The 19674-nt window shown below is 40.2% G+C and overlaps 1 long non-coding RNA gene across 1 annotated transcript; it reads left to right on the top strand.

The window, feature by feature from the left end:
- Window positions 1-18922: 18922 nt before the first annotated feature.
- On the top strand, window positions 18923-19377 carry LOC110675842. Its single transcript, XR_002499839.1, has 3 exons — window positions 18923-19102; window positions 19164-19247; window positions 19309-19377. It is a non-coding gene; the product is annotated as an uncharacterized LOC110675842 (long non-coding RNA).
- Window positions 19378-19674: the final 297 nt, after the last annotated feature.

A 19674-nucleotide genomic window follows, 5' to 3' on the forward strand; every position in this document is an offset into this window, starting at 1 on the left:
CAACGTCTCCCACTTCCTGCAGTTCAAGATCCATCGGTATCTTCGTCAGCTCGTTGCTTTCGACGCTTAGTTCCGCAAACTGCTGCATGAACTCCTTCTTCGACAGCCGGTCGGTTTTTCTACGGAAATTCTCCAAAACGGCGCCATACAAGACGGGGATCTCCATTTTCTCCTCAACGGATTTCTTCCGAGCGGTCAGCGAGCGAGACATGTGCATTCTGGACGACTCGGCAAGGGCAACAATGCGCCACAGGCCACCGGAAAGCTCTTTCTCAAGTAGTTCGAGGTTCCTTCGGTACTTTGTGGTGTGCGTTTGCAGCTTAGCGTGAAGTTTTCCCGCTGCGGTCAAATTGGCCTCTATTTTGGCAACGCTTGCACGATAAACGACGTTCAAACTACAAATGCAATGGGAATCGTGCGGTTGTTCCGGCTCGACACATGTTCCGCAAATGGTTTCATTGCAGTTGTAGCAGTAAATGCTGTAGAGCTTCGAGTGAATCGGACAAAGGTCGGACTGCAGGGGACTACTTCCTGTCACGGATGCAGCTACGGATTGACCCGGACGTTCCGTTTTTCCCGTGGTGGTGGAAACATCGGATGGTTCGTTTTGGCACTTCCGGCAGAGCAGTTCCGAACCGTTCAAACACGCGATGCAACAGATTTTGCAGCATTTGGAGCAAGAAACGGTTATCCCGGACCAGCTTCCACATCCGGCATAAACAGGAACGGTTTTGAACATTTTTACTTCGAAACTCGATAATAATTTAACGAATTGAATTATTCCAAACTTTGGCGCGCGTGGCAAGCAAACCTAATGAAAGAACAAAACTGATATAGGCTAGGCTGACCATAACCTTAAAGGATAAAAACGGGACAAACTAGGAATAAAAACGGGACAATGTTTAGCAAGGTGAAAATAGCGTTAGGAAAATTTATTACAACTTTAAGCTATTTGAAACTTACAAAAAAAAAAAAATATTTGGAATAAGTAAAATTATTTAATGCTCTTGTTATGGTAATCAATCATGAGTTAAAGTTGGTTTTTTGAGGGTGTTGAGATTTTTTAGCTTTGAAACTATTTTGAAATTGATATCAGAATCCTGATTACAAGCCTTTAGTAAATTTTAAATAAAAATGAAAAGTTCATCCAGGCTGGTTCAGACAACTTCGTGTTCAACCTCGCAATTCGTTACAAGTTATGCAAACTAATTTCGATGTCAATCTTCCTTAACCTTTGGATTTCGGAGGAACCTTGGACAACTCAAACGGAAACTTTGGGATTCTTGAATGAACCTTTGAATATCTGTAGCAGTATTCGGAATTTGTAAAAGTATTCCCAAAGACTCCCATAGGAGTTCTGGGATTTGGAATCCCATAAATGCAAGCTTCTTTTTCTTCAACAAACCCATAAATCTGATTGAAATCTTGAAATTTGTATCAAAATTCCACAAACTATCTTTGAATTTCTAAAGTATCCAGCCACTGTTGTATAATATTAATTCCTAGAAAAATTCCAGAGATATTATTAGAATTGCAATAATCCTATCGGAAAATCGAGAATACAACCTTAATATCCAGACTCCCAAATATATTGTTGATTAGTGGTCCCAACAAACTTTGTCTTCTCATCAAGTAGATTTTCAAAATGGGCATTCAATCTCCCATACAAAATGATGACCATTCCGTAGACTTTCGTAAACTTCTTCTACGCACGAACAGGTCGGAATCCTGGACAAATGCAACAGTGGAAACATTACGCAAATCTAATGATATGTTCTCAAGCTAACTCGTGATTTAAAAACACCATTCCATTTTAATTTATATAGATAGATATCCAAGAAAGTGTTATTAATCTCACAATAATTTTTAAAATTCCACTGTAATATTACCGGGATCTTAGTAATCCAAACTGAACACAAAAACCAAAAAAATCGTTAAATTCTTGAGATAGCAAAAATGAAAAACCTACAGCAGTTGAAGCTTCTCTGCTATATGTTTATAGTAAAAGCTTGTGTTCGTGAGAAGTGGAAAAATTGGATGAAGATTGAAAATAGATTTCATCGCTGGACTTACGTAAAACATAAATCTTCCAAAGTTTTAGAAGTCAGCCTTGAATTTAGGCCAGATTTCAGAATATTTACAATTTTCATTTAAATATTTCAAATTTATTTCTTAGTATTTTGTTTATTTTAGGTCTTCGGTATATGAAAACTGATCAAATAAGATTCATGTATTGGAAAATTAATCAAAAATTTGCATTGATGTGAGAGTGAAATAGTTTTCGTACTCAATTGGTAAGTTCTTCACTAGAGCATTAAAAAAGTTAAACATTAATCAAGGCATTTGTTGACTACAAATCAAGTTTTACTCTGTCAGAGAAACTGTAAACCACAAGAATAATTGATGGATATGATAAAAACTCGCAAAAATAATTTGAAACTGTTTAGCTTACCGCTGTTTTATTATATTGTGGGAAATATCCTCATTTCCGAAAATACGGGACAATTTAAGCATTTTCAATTAAACGACGGGACAGCTCGTCAAAGTGGTGAAAACGGTACTGTCCCGTGAAATACGGTACGTATGGTCAGCCAATTTATGTGTTGTTTGTTTTCTTTGTATGAATGCACAGAATAAATTAAATTATTTTAATTTGAAATAAAGACTCATAAGATTAACGAATGATCGATACAAGTTTGAAAACGTCTTGTCCATCTAAAAGATTTGTACTTTCAATATGTCCGGTAACCGTTCGGTTTTTCAGATAATTGGTGTTCAGCCCCGATACCATCAATACCATTGGTTTATTGTTCTTGAACTGTTGAATGGCATTCTTAACTCATTGAAGCCCAAGATACCTCACAATTGGAATTAAGTATTTGTTATTCGTAGTTGTATTCCCATAATTTAAACCTTATTTAAGTGGGAATCCAGAAAAATTCTTGAATTTGTGTCTAGTAAGTATTCTTCTTCTTTTTCTTCTTGGCATGACGTCCTCACTGGGACAGAGCCTGCTTCTCAGCTTAGTGTTCTTATAAGCACTTCCACAGTTATTAACTGAGAGCATTCATTGCCAAAGTTGCCATTTTCGCATTCGTATATCGTGTGGCAGGTACGATGATTGTCTATGCCCGGGGCAGTCAAGGAAATTTCCATTACGAAAAGATCCGGGACCGAACAGGAATTGAACCCAGACGCCTTCAGCATGGCTTTGCTTTGTAGCCGCGGCCCTTATCACGGAATTAAAAATGCGCTGAAGATACCGAAAGGATAAGACGCATAGTTTGTCTGATACATTACTTTTCGTCTTGGTGTATTTTTTATGTCAAAATTCAACCTATCTGTAACTTTTGAATCAATAGTTTTCACACAATTTTCACAATAGTTTTCGATAATTAAGGAAATTCGTAGTTCGTCACAGAAAAAAATGAAAAGAATCGGTTGAGAAACGGCGGAGATATAGCTCTCTGAAGTTGATCATTTTGTATGGGAAAACGGCTTTGGTGCATTTTATATGCCCGATACTGTATGATTAAGATGGACAAATCATCCACTTTCCCCACTGTACCTGTACACTGTATGTTGAAAAATTAATTTATTTTAAATTTTACAATCAAGCCTTCTTTTTTATTGAATTTAGGGGATGAATTATTAGAATATTTTTAAAAACTACTCAAGATAAGCAACACATATTAGAGTTTGAAGGTATTTGCTCGCCTTCTTTTTCTTCTTTTTGGCATTACGTCCTCACTGGGACAGAGCCTGCTTCTCAGCTTAGTGTTCTTTTGAGCACTTCCACAGTTATTAACTCAAGAGCGGTCGCGCATTCAACCATTGCTGACACCACCTCGCTCGAGCTGTGCATGAAAAGCGAACTTTTTTCAGGGTGCGTGTACTCAGTACACGCACGAGACCAATCTTGGGTTAACTGAGAGCTTTCTTTGCCAAAGTTGCCATTTTCGCATTCGAATATCGTGTGGCAGGTACGATGATACTCTATGCCCAGGGAAGTCAAGGGAATTTCCATTACGAAAAGATCGTGGACCGACCGGGAATCGAACCCAGACACCTTCAGCATGGCTTTGCTTTGTAGCCGCGGACTCTAACCACTCGGCTAAGGAAGGCCCCATTTGCTCGCCTTACTAGTGATTTTATTATTTTATTTCTTGCAAAAAGTGAAGTGTTAAAATTCAATTAGTAGTTTTTCAAGCCTTCTTACCAAACATTATCGAATGCTTTTTCTATGTTTAGAAGATCAAGGCCAATAGAATAGCTTCAGATTTATTGGAACGAATCAAATTTATTACACATAAAAGTTGGTGACTGATCCAATGTCCATGTCGCAATCAAAACTGATCATTGCCAACAATAAGGTCCTAAAATGTTTAATGAAATCTTGCTTTTATTTAATAACACGAAAGAGCATGTTACTGCAATTACTTTAGCAATTTTTCCCACTCAAATAACGGCTATATCATATTGAAACTTTAATTTAAAAATTGGGTCCATAACTGAACCTTGACACTTTTGATCATGTTTAACGTTCGCTTAGTCGACAAAAACACCACAGGGTTTTTAGATTTAACACTAGGGTTGTTCCTATCTGACAGTAGTCAATATCCGCGAGTCAGTTTGAAGCAAGTTAATTGCTGCTCAGTGCATTGAAAAGGCAAATAGGCAGCAATGAAAGTATATTTACCTAACTGTGCTTTAACAGAAAGACTCAAAGTTTCAAAAACTGTTTAACTGTGTATACTTGACGCTTATATTGAGCTGTTCGGTAATCCAATCCTCATGGTTATTAAATTAATTAACTCATTACGCGTGGTAAAGATGGACAAATTATGAGTGAAATTATAAAAAAAATCCACGTGCTCGGCTGGGATCCCAGCCGAGCACGTGGATTTTTTTTCATAATTTCACCCGTAATTTGTCCATCTTTACCACGCGTAATGAGTTAATTAATTTGTGTAAACTTGTTTCAAATATCGAAAAAAGTTGATGATGAATAAAGATAGCTACTCCACCACAAGCTCCATCGAGGCGATCATTACGATAAACAAAAATATTTGGATCTCTTCTGATTTTGAATCCAGATTTCGAATAAGTTTTAGTAATAACTGTTACATAATATATGTATGTTAGTACCTTTTAGAAAATTAAACAGCTCGTCCTCTTTACCATTCAGAAAAAAGAGCATTCCAATCAATTTATATTTGGATCCTTTAGAGAAACGTAATCTAGAAACAATTTTATTAGTACATTTTATACTAACTTGGACTGCTTCAGCCATAGTGGTGGTTTTGAATATTGCATCATTTGATTCAAGTGTTCAGTTAAAAAAATAAAATCACTGGGAGACTTTTACTAGAAGTAGGTGCATTTTCTGATGATTTTCTGTTGGGATTTTCTGTTCAATTACAGAGTATCTGAGTAACAAAATGTAAATTGTAAAAGGCACAGTTTCCCGTGATGCATCTGATGACATCAATCGCCAACCAGCATTTTTTCCCCCAACAAACACCTTTTGCCCATTTAACTTCGTAATCCTCCCGTCGAAGCCTTGTTTATGCGAGTTTAAATTTCACCTTGATCGCTCCCCTGCCGATCGCATAAATATTGGCAAATCCTGCTTTACGATATGGGGTTTCAATCGTCTGGGCATCCAGCAAAAAAAGTCATCGGCATTTTGTGTTTTTCCTCGCTTGAATTTAAATTCCCTGTAATTACGTGCTTTCCATATCGCTTTTTAAACGGAATGGAAAAACACGGTTAAGCGCGTCGGTTGGCTTCTATCAACCATTTATTTTTGGAGTGCTTTTTATCTAGAATGAAACTTAGTGGTGCATCCTTCTTGGGAGGTCTTTTATTCGTTTGCTTTTCATTTCGGTTGGTATGCTTTCATGCCTTAGCAGGATAATTATAGTAATTATGTTTATTACTCCATTTGATGATCATGAGGGGGAGGGGGGACTTCTATTGAGATATTTAACAATGCAAAACTGTGGCTTGATTTAATTAATGGACCTTTGAGATTTATTACAAATGGAAGCTAGTTTCACTGATTGCAGGTCAGGATACGGGCTAGTGATTGCATAAATGCGCTTGAATTGGCTCATGTGAATGGCTGGTTTCCGACCAGTGGCGAGCAGTTTAAATGCTAATGGTGGCAATCATAGTGAAAATGAATGTAATAAAGTGTTTCTTATTTGATCGTTTGATCAGTTTAAAGCTTTTAACCGTATGTGAACTACATTAGAAACTGTCGCTTTAAAGTGTCATTGATGCATTTGTCTTTCCTTACAAGCTTTACAGATATCTTCACCCTTCCTGGTAGAAGAGCACAAACGCCCACAGTGCTATACCGGGCATCCGGAGTTTTGGTTCCGCTCTTCCCTTCATATTCCACGGGGTTCGTCCCAGAACATGTAGCTTTTGTTAAGTCCCCCTTCATTTCCGGTATGCACAACTGAGAACGAAAATGGGGAGGGCCCGCTATTGTTTGGGGGACCGTGTCTCAAGAACCGGAATCGGAAAGTGCCAACGGCAAACAGTAACAGTTGTCAATATACGAAGGCAAGACACTGCGGATAAGGGTGAGCAAACAATGTTTCACCGCGATGGGTTAAATGAAGTTCAGCTGAAGGGGAGCTAAATTAAATTGAGAATTATTACCAAATGAGATTAAGATGTCGCCGACCCGATGGAAAGAGATCGTGGGCGTAGCCAGTGGTAGGCAAGGATGGAAGTGTTTATTCATTCCTCCACCCTAGCCAGAAATTTCAAAATTCATGTTTTCAGCAAGAATGGGCTTGTGAAAGAATCTTTCGAGTTATAGTTCAAAACAATTTTCTTCATAAATTTTATGAGATTTCTGAAATAATCAGGACAAGAGTACTTAATTTGAACCAATCACCAGTTTTCGACCAATTCATACAATTTTGGCGTACTTCGTATGAAATTCCGAAAATAGGGACAGAATTCTTGAAGGTTGAAGGTTAGTTTTTTTTTTGTGCTCCAGCAATAAAAACTAAAAACGACTAAAATACATATAAAACGCATATCGATAGTAAGGTTTTCATGTTAACATATCGTTGCAAACAAAATATGATATTGACAACGCTCTCGAAACTAATTCCATTGTTAAAGCAAGGGTCATTGCAATATCAAAATGTGAAGTAAAATTCAAATCCGTTATCATAGACATCTTAAACTCTCGATCCGTCTTGAAAACGTGAGGAGAGCGCAATTTCAACACACTCGCGATCCTACTATGAAAATTATATGACAAAATCTGCAAAGAGAAATAGAAAAACGTTTTTCTTAAGAGAGAAACAAAAAAAAAAATTGAAAATAAAATTCCTCAATAGGACTCTGGCTCTAAGCCCTTTTGAAAGTTATCTAAAATCTTGAAAAATAAGCATAAGCATAAGCATAGATGACCGTACAATTCGTAGTTGCTACTCCGTGATTGACCAGAACAATCGAAGTTGCACTGAGATTTAATGAATGGGGCTTGGGATTAGCTTACCGTTCTCAATGTGCACAAATCGAGAGCTCAAATTTTATAAGCCAATAATGGCACTGGCCACGTCCTTACGGTCATCGGGAAATGGAAAGAATGTTAGTTAGATAGCCGTTGTTACTAGAGACCGAGATCACCTCTGTATCTCCACAGTTGTCAGGGAAAGGTTATTGGGTTATTGGGATAAGGTAGAGATGTTTGGTTGATGCGATCCATGATATAATCACGCCTTACCGGATTCGCGACAGTGTTCACTACTGTACTACCGACGACCGACATGTTTGATCCTGCCCTCATCGCCCACCCCCGCAGGAGCAAACGTCAAGGTCGAAGGATCAAACAATACTCGTTATCTAAAATCTTGAAAAATTCCTCAGAAGCCAATTCTGGCATTGGAAGAGGGAAACAAATTATCACTAAATAATTACGAAAAAAGCTCAAAAACTTTCTGTGCAGTTTGAAAGCGCGCACAATTTTAATTTAGGAGCCACTAGTCCAATTGAAAATCAAGTTACTCAGGATTTCGAAAGCATTCTTAATTAAGAGAACCTTTTCGGAAGAAGTGAGAACTATTATTTAAAAAATCAAAAGTATAAAAATCCCTGGCGTTGATGGAATTTTTTACATACTCATCAGCTTCCAGAGAATAGCCTATTATTTTGGTATATTTACAAAATGCTTCAATTGGCATATTTTCCCGACAAGTGGAAAAATGCCAAGGTCATATAAATTTTAAAAGCGGACAAAAATTGTGCAGCAGCTTCTAGCTATCGTCCTATCAGCTTGCTTTCCTCCGTCAGCAAACTTTTTGAAAAGGTTAGTTTGAACAGAATGATGTCCGCATCACCGAAAATTCATATTTTGCCAATGAACAGTTCGGATTCCGGCATGGACATTCGACCATTCGTTAGCTTTTACGTGTAACAAATTTGAATCGTTACAATATATTTGCAGGCTATTCAACTGGTCTTGCTCTTCTAGACATAGAAAATACATTCAACAGTACTTGGCATGAAGGCTTGGTTGTAAAATTAAGAAAACTTTTATTTTTAAACATGCATTGCGGGAATAATCCAAAGTCATATCGTGCACTTCAGGCTAATTATCAGAACTCCAAGTCCGAAAGACTTCCTGTAAGAGCTGGTGTTCCTTAAGGTAGCGTTTTGGAGCCAATAAACAATATTTTTACATCTGACTTACCTGGGTTACCTTAGGGATGTCAAAAATCTTTTTTTTTTGCGAATGACACAAGCCTCTTCGCCAAAGGACGGACCCTGCGTGACATCTGTAGTAGATTGATTTCTTTTCTGTCTTTGTTAAAAAGATATTAAGCCCTGGGCTAGTTCATCTCGGCTTTACTTACCTTCGTCACTATTACCTTTTTGTCATGAGTGGAATTAGAGAAGTGAGTTCTAACCACTACGCCAGGCCCGTCCCCTCTAAGTAGTAGATTGAAGAAAGTTTGGTTATTTTTTTATTATACTTGCAAAAACGGAAGATTTCTCCTAATGCTTCCAAAACTTAGCTTTTAAAATTCCCACATAAACCAAAATCTCTTTGAAGCTCTCAAGTAGACACGTTTTCTCGATGAGACGGGATCCAAACAATTGATCAGATGAAATTAAGTACCAAGGGCTCATGTTTTATAAAGATATAACTTTAAAAAATCGCATTGTGTGCATTCAAGCCAAATGTAACAAACATATAAAATGTTCGTTTCCACTTATTAACAGAAAATCGAAACTTTGTCTTAAGGACATGCCTTTGATCTTGAAACACGGTGGTTTCCTGACCGTTATAATCAGAAAAAACAAATCTCCATCAAATCTGTGCTAACCAGTCGTTTTCTAAAGCTAAGCTGCATGTCTGGACAAAACTTAAAAATAAATCGTATTGCTGTTTTGAAGATACGCCCTTTTGATTTTGACCCCTCTACTAGCAGCTTTATTTTTTACCGTATTGGAAACTTCAAAAAACGTCATATCGTAATTTTCAGATATCTCCAAGAATAATTAATTGATTTGTATTTTTTTTTCAGAGTAGCATTGTTAGTCCGCATTTCATTGTTTTGATAAATTGACCAATAACAAAATGGCCGCCAAAGACCTTTTATATGGAGATTGTCGGTCCCCCAAAGAATATCGGAATATCTTCAAAACCAGATCACTAATGATAAATATCGACAAAAATTCTTAAACTAAAAGATTTTTTTGTGAACTTGTGAAAAATATCGAGAAACAAAGAGGGAATCGCGATTCGATTTTGGGGTAAAAATGAAGTAAGTCCACACATTCAAAGGAAATCTTAAATATTAAAACGGGTTCTCATTGGCCATGATTATCGGAATAAATATAATAATAAAATTTGAACCAAAGTTGGATTTTATAGTTCCTTGTAACTTCTGGGTGGAGTTTTGAATGGGAAGATCAACAAAATTTGAAGTTACGGTATTTTGGAGTGAAACATTAATTTTAAATAGAATAATTGAGCATTCTAATGTAAGCATATTGAATGTTTTCAGTGGTACATGGCACTTACTGCCGTAAAAGTCTTTTATAATCAACTGATTTTTCATAGGCTTAATTGCTATAGAGCATGACGGAGCTTATTTCATCATGTAATCAAATTAGTTTCTGTAGCACAATATTCTGGCAAGTTGTATGACCCGATGTGAAGTGAAGTGAAGTGTTATAGCAGCTGGTGAGACTTACCCAGAGAACCAGAACTCGCATAAAAGTTTACGAACAAAGTCGTTTTTTAGTACAAATAGCATCACACCAGCACTACGTGGAGTGTGAAATCGTTTGACCAACGAGTATCCTCGCAGAGAACGCTTTTTTATGGGTTCATATGTACATTTCGTTTCGTCCCGCATAAATATACAAAGTAAGTCGGAACAATCCGTAGCATCTGTCAAATCAATTTTGTTGTTACAAATTAAGTCGTATAAGAGTACAGATTAGTTCGCAATAAAATATATACACTCGCATTGCATACTACTTTTCATCATATAAAATATGAACGTATATCGCCTCCACTTTTGTACGTATAAGGCCTTTTCGCGACATCTTATACGTGAAACTTTGCGCATATAAGCATCGCATAAAGCAAAAGGTGATTTCGTTATATGTACATTCTGGTTGCGTGGGTAACTTCACAAGCACAGTTTGCGAACGAAATTTTCATTTTGTGTGGAATTCAATCTATGTTATAGTAGGTAGACCAGTAGGTAACCAACAGGGTCACAGAACATTTTATGATTTTCCGATAACCAAATCAGAAATTTACGCAGAATCCATGAACCATTCTGTTTGTACCATATTTTATATATCTTTTTAAAATTATACTCTTTAACTATAAATTCCATTACCTTGAATACCATAAACCTGAAGACCATCATCTCGAGTTCCAGTTCTTAAAATGGCGTTACTTCGAATTACATTATTACGGGGTAATGTCATTCAAGGTAATTAAATATTCGGGACAATAACATTCAGCATTATAGTGTGTTCAGGGTGATGACATTTGGGCTAATGACATTCGGGTAAAATAAATTCGGGTCTCAAGAGAGTTTTGATTTTTAAGGAAGACATGTAAAATTAAGCTCTGCAACTGTTATGATTTTAAAATCAATGAAACCAAATAAAGGCGGGTATTTCTCACCTTTCTTAAGCAAATTTCAAGTATTGAGGCTGTCTCTTCCGGAGTTGGCTTGAGAATGTTGTGACGACCCCTCGGTCGGCGCGTCTCACACATCTGATTAAAATGATAAATTTGGCAACCCAATACTTGGGGAAACGTCATCCTACGAAAAGGAAGAACGTGAAACTGACGTGAGAAAAAGACGTTCCGCGTGTGCTACAAAATTATTGTTCTATCTATTCTTCTTGCGTTTATTCATTAATTATAACTAAATTACTTCCTACTTAAATGCTAATGAATTCCCTAAAATAAGCAACTGAATTCGAATAACAGGTAAAAATTGAAATGAAATACATAAAGCTAGGTTCCTAATTCATTGCTATTGATGTAGGTTAGACCGTATACTGCGCATATGACAAATAGGCAATTTCCACTGAAATCTAGTTTCTTGTGAAACGCCGGTAAGTTTTAAGAAATATTTTGCACTATTTGGGCCGGAAAAAAATGTCATAAATACTTACAGAACTATTACATAAACACCAAACGAGAAAGTAGAAGGACTAAGGGATTACAAGAAGTTTGAAAAGAAACAGGAGAAGAACTAAACGTAAGATGTTAAAAATGGTAAAGATATGCAATTGCGAAAAGTTAACCTAAATATATTTCAGGAAGTTTTTATCAAAGCGATTAAAAACACGGATTTCAATTCTTCTCTTCTTCTGTAAACCCAACAATATAAAAACTTCGTTTATCTGTAAACGGAGATAGTTCGGAGATCTACAGCATGTCGCGACGGAATGAACCGCAGCAACGAGAAGGTGCCTTCGACGAAACAACGATTGGTCATCATTGCAAGTTGTGCGAGAACTCAGACAACAGTCGCATGGTCCAGTGCGACAAGTGTAACGCTTGGTACCACTTCGAATGTGTGGGCGTGACTGCGGATATCGAACATCATGATTTCATCTGCGCCGCATGCAAAGTGGTCAAAGGAGGAGTCAAGAAGAAGCGTAAGACATCAGATAAAGTGCTCTCAGATACCCCCCCGGTGAGTTCGCACGCAGATGACCAGAATACCGTCCCGCCACACTCGAAAGCACCTCAGTCAGTGTTAGCTACTCGGGCCAACCAGCTAGATCCATCCGCGTACTTCGTTGCTTCGTCCACAGCAAGCATAGGAGTCGTTACCGAGCAGAAGAAAATAACTACTGAATACCAAATTGAGGTATTCCATACCAGATAATTCCCAATACTTACAACCTGAATGAGGTATGAATGAGCCCTGCATAAGAGGTAAAATACCTCAAATAATACCTTCTGCATATTCTACAAATACCAAGCTGATAATTAGATCAGGTATTGCAATACCTAAATAATACTTGATGGATTTTCATATAAAAGTGAAATTTTTCAATAATAGTTCAATACCTCCAGCAGTCCTCAATACCTATCGAATACCAAAATGAAGTATTTTTAATTGTTTTAATTATTTTTTTCAAATACCATAACAATACCAAAATGAGGTATTGATAACTGTACAATACCTAATTGAGGTATGATACCAAAATATGGTATGCATAAGTTATTGCCGAGTTATTCTTTCCTCCTCGGGTAGTGGCGCTCCCGTTACATCAGCCACTCCAGTCACATTCTCAACTAGCCCAATGTACGACCAATTCGTTTCGTCTTCTGCCTACGCTTCCACAGCCACCCACGGCCCGGCCGTACCATTGCCAACGACGATACCACCAAACATATTTGAAGTAACGAATCAAACCTCGATGTCTGGTCTATCATTACATCTTGTACTGGCCCCTCCCGTGCAGTCCGTGCCATCGTATGCGACTCTTCCACAACGCATACCGGGTTACTTCCCGGAAGTGCTCAGAGCGGCTTAGTGTTTCACAGTTCCTTCGTGTGGGAATCAACAGATTCCGTCTCTGCAGTACAGCACGCCTCTATCGTCACGAAATACACCAACCATTAGCCAAGCTGAAAGGACCACCAAGAACATTGCACCTGCATTGATTGATAACAATCCGTCCGACACCAAGAAACAAGGTCGGGAGGGCGGTGTTAGTCAGCGCTCCGGAACTGCGAGTTCAAGAATGTCCCGGAAGGAGAAAAGACTACAATTGGAGTTACAAATCCTTGACGAAGAAAGGAAGCTGCAGGAAGAAGAACAACGAAAGAAACGCGAGTACCTCCAGAAGAAACATCAATTGCTGAGAGAGATGGCAATCGACTCTTCAACAGAAGACGACGAAGGAGAAGAAGATGAGGAGGCGATCAACCAGAAAGTGGATATGTGGATGCAGGGTTTACCACCGACCGAGCCAGCTCATATCCAGCTAGGTGGGCCCCAACAACGTCCACGAGAGGAATATGTACAACAAATTCAGGTTCCGCGGCGACCCGTAGCGCAACAGATTCAACAAGTCCCCAGTCAACCAGTTCCTGATATTGGGCGGCTAAGGATTGGCGAATGTACTCAAATTCCGTCAAGATTCGAAAACATCGCCTCTCACGTAGGGCCGTTTAATCCTGGCCAGCGTTCGACCCCTCGACAAGCAGAGTTTATGGAAGACAACGGTAACTTGTCACGTAGTCAAGTAGCCGCTCGTCAAGCGGTATCACGAGAGCTTCCATGCTTTAATGGTACTCCCGAGGAGTGGCCTCTTTTCTACTCTACCTTCATCACCACGACCAACATGTGTGGCTATACATTAGAAGAAAACTTGGTGCGCCTGCAGAAGTGCCTCAAGGGGAAAGCAGGCAGTTAAATGTAGGCTGTTACATCCATCGAGCGTGCCAGGGATCATCTCAACTTTAAAAATGCTGTATGGCAATCCCGACGTAATAGTACACAATCTAATCGCAAAGATCCACAACACTCCACCACCGAAAGCGGATAGACTAGACACATTGATAGAGTTTTCTCTGTCAGTCCAGAATCTATGCGCTACGATAGAAGCCTGCCAGTTGGATGAGTACTCGTATAATGTTGTACTCCTACGCGAACTCGTTGACAAGCTCCCTCCTTCATTTAAAGTGGATTGGGCAAAATACCAGCGAACTATCCCAAGCGTCAATCTCACCACATTCTCGGCGTGGTTGTACGATCTCGCCGAAGCTGTTTGCCCGATTGCCACGCTGTCAACTATCGAGTCAAAAACAACAAAAGGCAAGAAAAACTTAGCTTATCTGAACACGCACCAGGAAGAGGATGAGAATGCACGTTCATATAAAACGAATGAGGTCATCAAGTCCGCGCAACCATTAAAAGCATGCATGGTGTGTAAAAGTAGCTGTCCCAGTGTCGACAAATGTTCACGGTTTGCTGAACTCAGTTACAATTCCAAATGGGCAACTGTGAAAGAGCTCGGACTGTGCAGGAAATGCTTGAAAAAGCATAAAGCGTCGTGTAAATCTCAACAAGTTTGTGGAAAAAACGGTTGTCAATACAAGCACCATCAACTCCTCCACAATAATCAAAGAGACACAACCAGCATTTCTAGTAAGGTCCCTGCACAGACGACTGTCGCACAGAGCTCAACCGGGCGTGAGTGTAACACCCATCTAAAAATCACCAATAAAATGCTGTTTCGCGTCGTACCTGTTATCCTGTACGGACACGATAAAACCGTGAAAACCCACGCATTTTTGGACGACGGTTCGTCGTACACGCTGATGGACGCCGCACTTGCCACCGAACTAAAGCTAGATGGAAAGCCGGAACCACTTTGTCTGAGGTGGACAAGCAATCATGGACGCATGGAGAACGATTCGTTACGATTGAGCATTGGGATTTCTGGTACAAGAGAGGGTCATAAGAAGTATCGTCTCCAAGAGGTGCACACAGTTGCCAATCTAAGTCTCTTCCATCAATCGGTGAACGTGAAGGAGTTGACAGAGCAGTATCCGCACTTGCGAGGAATTCCGGTTGAATCCTACCAGGACGTTCAACCCCGTATTCTTATCGGTATCGACAACGCAAACTTGTCACTCCCGCTGAAAGGGAGAGAAGGAGGTTGGTGTGAGCCTATCGCTACGAAAACACGGTTAGGGTGGATCATACACGGCGGTACAGAACTAGGGGGAGAGCTAGTTGGATATCACAGTCCCCAAAAGTGTTCCTGCGGTGGGTCAAATGACGCTGCCCTTCAAAATGCAATCAGCGAATATTTTTCGATCGAAAACATAGGAATTTCTCCGCCTAAACATTCGCTTATGTCGACCGAGGATCAACGAGCCGAAGAAATCCTTAAAACCATCAAGCAAACGGAAAGTGGACACTACGTTTCAAATTTGCTTTGGAAGTACGACAACTGTCACCTTCCCAACAGCAAACCCGTGGCTCTTCAACGACTGCGCTGTTTGGAGTCCCGCATGAAGAGAGAACCTCAGTTAGCCGAAGCACTTCGAAGTAAAATCGCGGAATATTTGGAGAAGGGCTACATTCGCAAGTTGACGGATAAGGAGTTGAATGAAACGCATCATCGAGTCTGGTATCTCCCAATCTTTCCAGTCTTTAACCCGAATAAACCGGGTAAAATGCGCATAGTTTGGGATGCGGCCGCTAAAACCAACGGTGTGTCACTTAACTCAATGATGTTAACTGGGCCGGATCAACTGACGTCCCTATTATCTGTACTCATTCAGTTTCGGGAAAATAAAATAGCAATATGCGGGGATCTGAGAGAAATGTATCATCAAGTGCACATTTCAAAGGAGGACCAAAACTGCCAACGATTTCTATGGAGAGAAAACCCGGCAGATGCGGAACCGAGTACGTTTGTAATACAGGTGATGACGTTTGGGGCCTGCTGTTCACCAAGCTGCGCCCAATACGTAAAAAATTTGAACGCGGAGAAACACGCAGGAAAGTATCCAGCCGCAGCCAAAGCAATTATCAAGAGCCACTACGTGGATGATATGCTAGTCAGTACGGAGACGGAGGACGACGCAATTCGACTAGCAAAAGATGTTCGACACGTTCATGCCCAAGCTGGGTTTGAGATGCGTAACTGGATTACTAATTCGCCAGGAGTTCTCAGCGCCCTACAGAAAGAAAAGATTAACGAAAAAAGCCTGAACCTAGGATCAGAACTAGCCACAGAAAAAGTGCTGGGTATGTGGTGGTGTACGGCAACGGATACGCTCACGTTCAGGCTTTCGCAGAAGCACGACGCAAACTTGTTATCAGGAAACCGGCGGCCAACCAAAAGGGAAGTGTTACGGACCCTGATGGCCATCTTTGATCCTCTGGGATTACTTTCGAACCTGCTGATCTTCCTCAAGATACTACTCCAAGAGATCTGGCGTTCGGGAATCAGCTGGGATGACGAGATACCAACATCGCTTCATGAGAAATGGGAGTGTTGGCTGAAGGTTCTTCCATCAGTACACAACGTTCACGTTCCAAGGTGCTACAGGCTTCGCACGTCAATCGGTCCACAAACCAACGTGCAGTTGCACACCTTTGTCGACGCAAGCGAGGAAGGCTACGCGGCGGTGGTGTACCTACGATTCCAACAGGATAGTTGCGTGGAATGTGCAATCGTTGCTGCAAAATCACGAGTGGCCCCAATCAAGTTCGTTTCAATCCCACGTCTCGAGCTACAAGCAGCTGTTGTAGGGGCACGATTAGCGAAGACGGTTTGCAGCAGTTTGTCATTCAAAATAGACGAGAAATACTTCTGGACAGATGCTCGCGACGTGCTATGCTGGATTCGTTCGGATCATCGCCGATATTCGCAGTACGTAGCGTTCCGAGTCAGTGATATCTTAGAAACTAGCGAAGTTGCTAATTGGAGATGGGTCGGCACTAAGGATAATGTTGCCGATGAAGCCACTAAATGGCAACGTCTACCAGACCTTGGAAGCGAAAGTCGATGGTTTAAGGGACCAGAGTTCCTATGGCAACAGCCCGCTAATTGGCAACTAGAACCATTCACAACCGGTTCAACTAAGGAGGAGATACGTGCACACGTGTTTTATCATAGAACCGCCATAAAGTCATGTGTAACAGTGGAAAATTTTAGTAGTTGGGATCGGCTAGTCGGTACGATGGCTTTCGTGTTCCGATTCTTAAAGAACTGTCGAAGTAAGATTGCGGGAAACCAGCGTCGATTCGACCCTTTGTCCAGCATAGAATTACAGCAAGCATCAAATTACCTATTCAGAGTGGCGCAGAAAGAGTCATATCCCGATGAAATAAGTGTTCTTTCGAACACAAAATCCATAGCGAAGACAGTTTCTAAACAGAGCACGATCTACTCGATGAATCCGTTCATAGATGAGCAGCAGGTAATGCGAATGCGTGGCAGAACTAGTAGATGCGAGTACGCTACGATGGACGCGCAGAACCCGATCATTCTTCCAAAGGACCACTATATTACGATGTTGGTAGTACGAAGTTACCATGAACGCTATCATCACCGTAACCATGAGGTCGTAGTCAACGAACTACGTCAGGTATTCCGAATTCCGAAGCTGAGGGTTGTGTTTCGTAAAGTGAAGACAAACTGTCAGAAGTGCAAGAATCAACGAGCAGCTCCTCAGCCACCAATGATGGGCGATCTCCCAAAATCCAGGATGTCAGCTTTCTGTAGACCGTTCACTTTCGTGGGTGTGGACTATTTTGGGCCATTCATAGTTGCAGTTGGACGAAGATCAGAGAAGCGTTGGGGCGTACTAGTGACGTGCCTAACAACGAGGGCAGTGTACATAGAGGTCGCGCACTCTCTGAGCGCGGACTCATGTATTATGGCGATACGGAACTTCATGGTACGAAGAGGTGTTCCAAACCAAATATTTAGTGATCGCGGTACGAATTTCGTGGCCACGAATACGGAACTGAAAGCAGCTCTAGCAGATTTGAATCAGGAAAGAATTATCCAGGAAATAGTCAGCCCTGAAACGGAATGGTGTTTCAATCCCCCGGCTTCTCCGCATATGGGGGGAGCATGGGAAAGACTCATCCAAACTGTGAAGCGAAACTTACAGCAGGTCACACCACAGCGGCTTTTCAGTGACGAAACACTGCGCAACTTTTTTGTAGAAATTGAAGGCATCATAAATTCACGCCCACTAACGCACGTACCTGCGGATGATCCTGATGCTCCTGTCCTTACTCCAAACCATTTTATCTTGGGCTCATCTAGCGGCCTTAAACCAATAACAGTGTATGACGACAGCTATTCGACGTTGAAGCGTACATGGCGTACTTCGCAAGCTGAAGCGAACATCTTCTGGCGGCGTTGGGTCCGAGACTACTTGCCAGAACTGACGAGGCGTACAAAATGGTTCAGCGAAGTAAAACCGATTAAGGTAGGAGATATTGTTGTCATTGTAGACCCAGAGCATCCCCGAAACTGTTGGCCCAAGGGCCGAGTCATCTCCGTTAACGTAGGCAAAGACAACAAGGTACGATCTGCAGCGGTTCAAACGGCGACCGGAGGAGTATACGAACGTCCCGCGGTAAAATTAGCCGTTCTCGATGTTCGACGCGATGAACAGAACAGCCACAACAGTGGCGTACCTGGGGGGGACTGTGACGACCCCTCGGTCGGCGCGTCTCACACATCTGATTAAAATGATAAATTTGGCAACCCAATACTTGGGGAAACGTCATCCTACGAAAAGGAAGAACGTGAAACTGACGTGAGAAAAAGACGTTCCGCGTGTGCTACAAAATTATTGTTCTATCTATTCTTCTTGCGTTTATTCATTAATTATAACAAAATTACTTCCTACTTAAATGCTAATGAATTCCCTAAAATAAGCAACTGAATTCGAATAACAGGTAAAAATTGAAATGAAATACATAAAGCTAGGTTCCTAATTCATTGCTATTGATGTAGGTTAGACCGTATACTGCGCATATGACAAATAGGCAATTTCCACTGAAATCTAGTTTCTTGTGAAACGCCGGTAAGTTTTAAGAAATATTTTGCACTATTTGGGCCGGAAAAAATGTCATAAATACTTACAGAACTATTACATAAACACCAAACGAGAAAGTAGAAGGACTAAGGGATTACAAGAAGTTTGAAAAGAAACAGGAGAAGAACTAAACGTAAGATGTTAAAAATGGTAAAGATATGCAATTGCGAAAAGCTAACCTAAATATATTTCAGGAAGTTTTTATCAAAGCGATTAAAAACACGGATTTCAATTCTTCTCTTCTTCTGTAAACCCAACAAATGTGTTGATTGGTTCTTCACAATTCTATCACTATTGTATTTATTTTGGGGTATTACGTGTTTGTGTAATCTAAAACACCAGGAAACCAATAGGTTAAATTGAAGATTTATGGAAAATTTAAATGTGGTATAATGTATGCAAAAGTATTAACAGTGGGTTCAGAGTGCCATAATTTGGCTGATACTGCATTATTCAGCAATTGAATTTTAAGTTCTGGGGTAGTAATAAATAATAAACTCTTATTTAGCCATCGATGTTACCTTACACATTTTTTTCATGAATTTATTTAGCGATTGTCC

The sequence above is a fragment of the Aedes aegypti genome, chromosome 2, assembly GCF_002204515.2.
Source record: "Aedes aegypti strain LVP_AGWG chromosome 2, AaegL5.0 Primary Assembly, whole genome shotgun sequence".
Taxonomy (NCBI): Eukaryota; Metazoa; Arthropoda; class Insecta; order Diptera; family Culicidae; genus Aedes; species Aedes aegypti.